Raw genomic sequence first — 6,813 nt, forward strand, 5'->3', positions numbered from 1 at the left:
AAAGCCAATTATGTAGAAATGATCCAGCTGTACTAAATATGATTTCCTTTTACTATTAAAAACCTCAAAAATGTTTTGAAGCACTTGAGGAAAAAAAACCAACCAAACCACCTACCTTGTAACTTTATTTCTTACTGTTTTGTTTAGAATTGAAAGCCACATCTAGTTTAGTTTTCAAATCCAGTGAAACAGCTCCAAAAACACAAAATGGAATTTACTTGATCTTACCATGAAATGAAAATCAGTGCAACTTTAAGATACAACCTTTCTGTTTGCTTAATATGAACCTCAACTATAGAGCCAGGCCTTTCTTGTTATTAAACAAGGTGAGGTGTGGTTCATGTGAGGTGAGGTTCATGTAACATAAAATTAACCATTTTAAAGTGAACATTCCAGTTGTATTTAGTACATTCAGTGCTGTGCAGCTACCACCTCTATCTAGTTCCAAATCATTTTCCTCACCCCAAAAGGAAAGCCCATGGCCATTGAACTATTACTTCCGATTCACCCCACCCCCAGCTGCTGGCAACTACCAATGTGTGTTCTGTCTCTATGGATTTACCTATTCTGGATATTTCATACAAATGGAAACATACAATATGTGACCTTTTGTGTTTACTTTCATTCACTTAATAATGTTTTTGAGGTTCATCTATATTGTAGCATATATCAGTATTTCATTTCTTTTTATGGCTTAATATTTCATTGGACGTTTATTTTTAATTATTTATTAATTTGTTTGTTTGTTTGTTTATTTTGTGCACCAGGCAGCATGCGGAACTTCCCCAACCAGGGATGGAACCCGTGCCCCCTGCAGTGGAAGTGCAGAGTCTTGACTACTGGACCACCAGGGAAGTCCTCATTGCGTGTTTACACCACAATTTATTTATCCATTCAACTACTGGTGGACATTTACATTGTTTACATTTTTGGCTCAAATGAATAGTGATGATGTGAACATGTATTTATTTGAGTATTTGTTTTCAATTCTTTTGGTTATGTACTTAGGAGTAGAATTACTTGGTCATGTAGTAATGCTATGTTTAACTTTTTGAGGAATCACCAAATGATTTTCCACAACACTGAATCATTTTACATTCCCATCAGCAATGTAGGATGGTTCTGGTTTCTCCACCTGCTTGCCAACACTTATTTTCTGTTTTTTAAAAAAATCATTATAGCTACCCTAGGGGTTGTGATGAGGTACCTCATTATGGTTTTGATTTGCATTTCCATGGTGATTAATGAAGTTCAGTATCCTTTCATGTGTTTCTTTGCCATTTGTACATCTTCTTTGGGGAAATGTCTAATCAAGTCCTTTGCCCATTTTTTAGCTGAATTTTTTCTTTTTGTTATTGATTTGTAAGAGTTCTTTATATACTCTGGATACTAGACCATTATCAGATATACGATTTGCAAATGTTTTCTACTATTCCATAGATTTTCTTTTCACCTTCTTGGTAATTTTCTTTGATGCACAAAAATCTTTAATTCTGGTGAAGTCCAATTTATCTATATTTCTTTTGTTATGCATATTTTGGTGTCATGTCTAAGAAACCATTTTTAAATCCAAGATCATGACAATTTACTCCTATGTTTTCTTGTAAGAGTTTTATGGTTTAGCTCTTGATATTTAGGTCATGGGCCCATTCTGAGTTAATTTTTTGATATGGTGTGAGGTAGGGGTCCAACTTCATACTTTTGCAGGTGGATATTGAGATGTCCCAGCACTATTTGTTGAAGAGACTATTCTATCACCATTGAATGGTATTGGCACCCTGTCAAAAATCATAGATGTATGGCTTAAAGACTGGCTTTTAAATTCCTTCAAAACCAAGTGGACATTTCCATCTTACCACAGTGATTCTTAAAAATTTGATTCCAGACTAATGGGAGTGTGAGGATTTTCCAGGTGTTAGATTTTCTGGACTCCAGGTTTAGTCCTTATAGTAGGATGTGGTAGTGAAGAATTCTATAGTGGAAAGAGCATTCACTCTAGGCTGCCTAGTGTTTGATCACACCTCTGCCTTTACTTGTCATTGACCTCAGGCAAATAATATTATCTGCTTTTATAGGACAATGTCTAGAAGTTCCTTAGTTGAATTAATCATTTTGGTGCTCATCATTGGTATGTTGCCAAAAAAATGCAGTTATGCTTCTGAGCATTGTTCTTTTACTGCTATGACAACTGGTGGGGAAGGGGGTCCACTGGATCTTTTCTCCATGATAAAGGGTCTTGTACAAGAAAGAAGTTTGGTGTTTACTTTTTGATTGTACATGCTGTTCCCGCCATATACCTTCTACTTAGTGGTGTGGACTCATACTAACTTATGAAAGCCAATTGTGTGCATCTCTTTCTAACTCTGCGTTCATGGTGACATCACGTTGAGAGTTTAAAATTGGCCATGCTAGGAGTATATACAGCAGGGAAATTACTGAATGCTACAAATCAAGTTTGTTTGTTTGTTTTCCAGTGAGCTGGCTCACTAGCTCATTGCTGCTTCCACTCCTGCCTTGCCTTATTAATTTTTAATAACTCTTCAAGACTCAGGTTAAGTGAAATCTCACTCCAGAAGTCTTCACTTGCTTCCTCAGGTCAAGTGTACCTCCTCTCTTCTTTCATAGAAACTAGTGCATAATTTTATTGCCTTTTCAAGGACTTTTGTGAGAATCAAATTCTACATCAGGATTCAATCCTAGAAGCAGAACCAGGGATTTTAAGGGATTTATTACAGGGAATAAGTTGATGCAATTGTGGAGGCTGGCTAGGCGAGTCTAAAGTCCAGGTGATCAGGAAGGGAAGATCACAAGCAGGCTAGAACCTATGGGCATGAGTGTTTTGGAGTCTTCCTTTTCATTCTCTTTCCTCCCTGCATCATTAGTCTCGCCTCTCCTCACAATGATCATTCTCATCATCTTACAAACATAGCCTACTACTTCATGTTAAAAACAACAACGACAATAAAATAAAACAAAAATTATCCCTGGACCTTATAACCCAATCTAGATACCATCCTACTTCTCTGCTCCTCTTCGCAGCTAAACTTCTGGCCAAATGAATAGAAAATGTTTCTATTCATTGCATTTTGCTACCTCGCCTCCCATTAACACTTCAGTCCCCTGTAATCTGGTTTCAGTGTCACCACACCATTAAAGCTGTTGTTGTCGAGGTCATCACGGCAGGCACTTTTGATTGCTTAAACCATCCATCCTCAACCCCTCTTTCTTTTGCCCATTTTCACTGTAGAGGCTAGAAAACGTAAATTCTCACCTTCCCGGAGTTTCCCTTGCAGTTCAGGATGGCTGTGTTACATAGTTCTGACTAATGAGATGCAAAATAATTCCGAGGGAAGGGAAAGTTTTTCTACTCTTGATAAAGGGGCATATGTTGCTGGCACCACACCTTTGCTTTCTTTTCCCCCTGTCTTGTACATGAGTCCAGAACAATGGGAACAACCCACTTTCCAGCCATGAGAGACAGTCCAAGGGAATCACAAAGCAGCAAGCTCTGAGAATTGGCTCCCTAATGCCTTTAGCTGCTTACATCCAGGCTTTTTGTTGTGTGGGAAAAATAGCAGATTCCTATTTGGGGTTTAAATGGATTTTTTGTTTCTTGACTCTGAAATCAGTTCTAATTAATTCAATCATCAATTACTTTCATGCTGCTAAATTCAGTGGAAAAATTTTTTTCTTTATCTTATTTAGCTTCTCTCAGTAGCATTCTATACTATAGAATACCTTCTCCATGAAACACATATCTCCCTTTATTTCTTTGATGCCTCTTTCTTGGTTTCTCTCTTACCTTTTTAGCTACTCAATCTATTTTGTGAGTTCACTTTTCGCAAAGCAATACTTAAATATTGGAGTTCCTCAAGGCTGTGTCCAAATACTTTTTTTCTTCCTAGGTGATCTTATATAGTTCAACAGCTTTAAATGCTATCAATATCTTGACAACTTCCAGATTACTACCTCCAGCACTGACTTCTCTAAATTCCAGCCTCATGTATCTAATTCTTTGCTTGACATTCTAGATACTTCACAAACATTTTAATCTCACCATGTCCAAAGTTGAACTATCGCTTTCCCTTAAAAATCCATGTCTCTTCCGCTCTTACACATCCTAGCAAACTGTAATATAATTTGTCAACCAGAAACATGGGAGTAATCCATTATTCCTTATTCTCCATCATCCCTAATGTGGCAGGTACTCTGGGTTGGCTCACTTAGCGCCCATTGCAATAAACTTCTCCCTGCTTTTCTCTACTTCAGAGACTGGAAAATAAAATATTCATTTCCTAGCCTCCCTTGCAGCTGAGTGGCCAGTGACATAGTTTTAATCAAGGAGATATAGATGGATGTTTCTGGAAGTGCTTAACTTTCTGAATAAAGTCTCACTAAAGGAAAAGTTTTGCAATTCTATCTTTCTTACTGGAACTCATCTGTGGTACCTAGAAGTACAACATCCATTTGTGACCATATGGTTCCAAGTCATATGTTGATGATGAAGGAGCAAAGAATAGAAGGATCTTGAGACATTGATGACATCAGTAGAACTGCTAACACTCAGACTTATTTTTGTATGGGGGAAGAAAACCTCTACTTAAGTCATTGTAGTAGGGTTTTCTGCTATTTGTAGCCAAATGCAATTTCTGACTAACCGTCCAATCCATTAGCAAGTCCTACAGATTATACAGCAAAATATATCTTGAATCTGCCCTCTTATCTCTTAGTCCATATCACTACCATCATCTTAGTCTAGGCTACCTCTCACCTGGGGTACTGTGATAGTCACCTTACTGGTTACTTACTGGTTACTTCATTTATTTTCTTGCTCTCCTCCCATGTACCATCAAATTTATATGAAAATAAAATTCACTCATACAGTAGTTTAGTTAGGAATAGAGAATTACCTCCACTTGATAAAGAGCATCTATAAAAATCTTAGCTAACATCACACTTAATGATGAAAAACTGAATGCTTTCTCCCTAAGATTGGAACAAAGGTAAGGATGTCTGCTTTCACCACTCTTATTGAACATAGTACTGGAAGTTCTAGACATTTTAATAAGTGAAGAAAAAGAAATAAAAGGCATACAGATGGGAAAGGAAGAAATAAAACTATTTCTACTTGCAGATGACATGACTGTCTACACAGAAAATTCCAAGGAATAGAAAAATCACTTTAGAGCTAATAAGTAAGTTCAGCAAGGTTGCAAGATACAAGATCAACAGAAAAATGCAATTATATGTCTATAAACCAGCAATGAAGTAACTAAAATGAAAAACAATACCATTTAAAATCACTCCAAAGAAAATGAAGTACTTAGGTATTTACTTAGCAAAACATGTACAGAATTTGTATGCTGAAATTTATGATGAAAGAAATCAAAGACCACCTAAATAAATGAAGAGATATACCATGCTCATGGGTTGGAAGGCTTAACATAGTAAAGATGTCAATTCTCTTCAAACTGATCCATAAGTTTAATACAATTCTTATAAAAATCCCAACAATTTTTTTTGGTAGAAATAGACAAGCTTATTTTGAAATTTATATGAAAAAGCACAGGTCCTAGAATAACTAAGACAATCTTGACAAAGAAGGATAAAGTGGGAAGATCCCTCCACTAAACGTTAAGTCTTTCTAGTTAGCTACAGCAGTCAAAACGGTGTGGTATGGTAGTTGTGGAGAGATAGACACATAAATCAATTGACAGAATAGAGAACCCCAAAATATACCCACACAGGTATGCCCAACTGAATTTTGACAAGGTGCAAAAGCAATTCAACAGAGGAAGGATCACTTTTTCAACAAACAGTGCTGGAGCAATTGAACATCCATAAACAAAAACAAACCAAAACAAAACCTTAACTTAAACTTCACATCTTATAAAAATATTAACTAACAATGAATCCTAGAGTTAAATGTAAACCTTAAAATATGAAACTTTTAGAAAACTATATAGAAGAAAATCTTTGGGATCTAGAGCTAGGTGAAGAGTTCTTAGACTTAACAGTATAAGTACAATCTGTAAAAGGGTAAATTGATAAATTATCCTTCATCAAAATTAAAAACTTTTGCTCTGCAAAACTGGACAGCTACATGTAAAAGAATGAAATTAGACCACTTCCTAACACTGCACACAAAAATAAACTCAAAATGGATTAAAGGCCTAAATGTAAAGCCAGACACTATAAAATTTTTAGAGGAAAACATAGGAGGAACACTCTTTGACATAAATCACAAGATCCTTTTTGACCCACCTCTTAGAGAAATGGAAATAAAAACAAAAATAAACAAATGGGACCTAATGAAACATAAAAGCTTTTGCACAGCAAAGGAAACCATAAACACGATGAAAAGACAACCCTCAGGATGGCAGAAAATATTTGCAAATGAAGCAACTGACAAAGGATTAATCTCCAAAATATACAAGCAGCTCATGCAGCTCAATATCAAAAAAACAAACAACCCAATCCAAAAATGGGCAGAAGACCTAAATAGACATTTCTCCAAAGAAGATATACAGATTGCCAACAAACACATGAAAGGATGCTCAACATCACTAATTCTTAGAGAAATGCAAATCAGAACTACAGTGAGGTATCACCTCACACCGGTCAGAATGGCCATCATCAAAAGTCTACAAACAACGAATGCTGGAGAGGGTGTGGAGAAAAGGGAACCCTCTTGCACTGTTGGTGGGAATGTAAATTGATACAGCCACTATGGAGCACAGTATGGAGGTTCCTTAAAAAACTACAAATAGAACTACCATACGACCCAGCAATCCCACTACCGGGCATATACCC

This window comes from Balaenoptera acutorostrata, chromosome 1 (genome assembly GCF_949987535.1).
Source record: "Balaenoptera acutorostrata chromosome 1, mBalAcu1.1, whole genome shotgun sequence".
Taxonomy (NCBI): Eukaryota; Metazoa; Chordata; class Mammalia; order Artiodactyla; family Balaenopteridae; genus Balaenoptera; species Balaenoptera acutorostrata.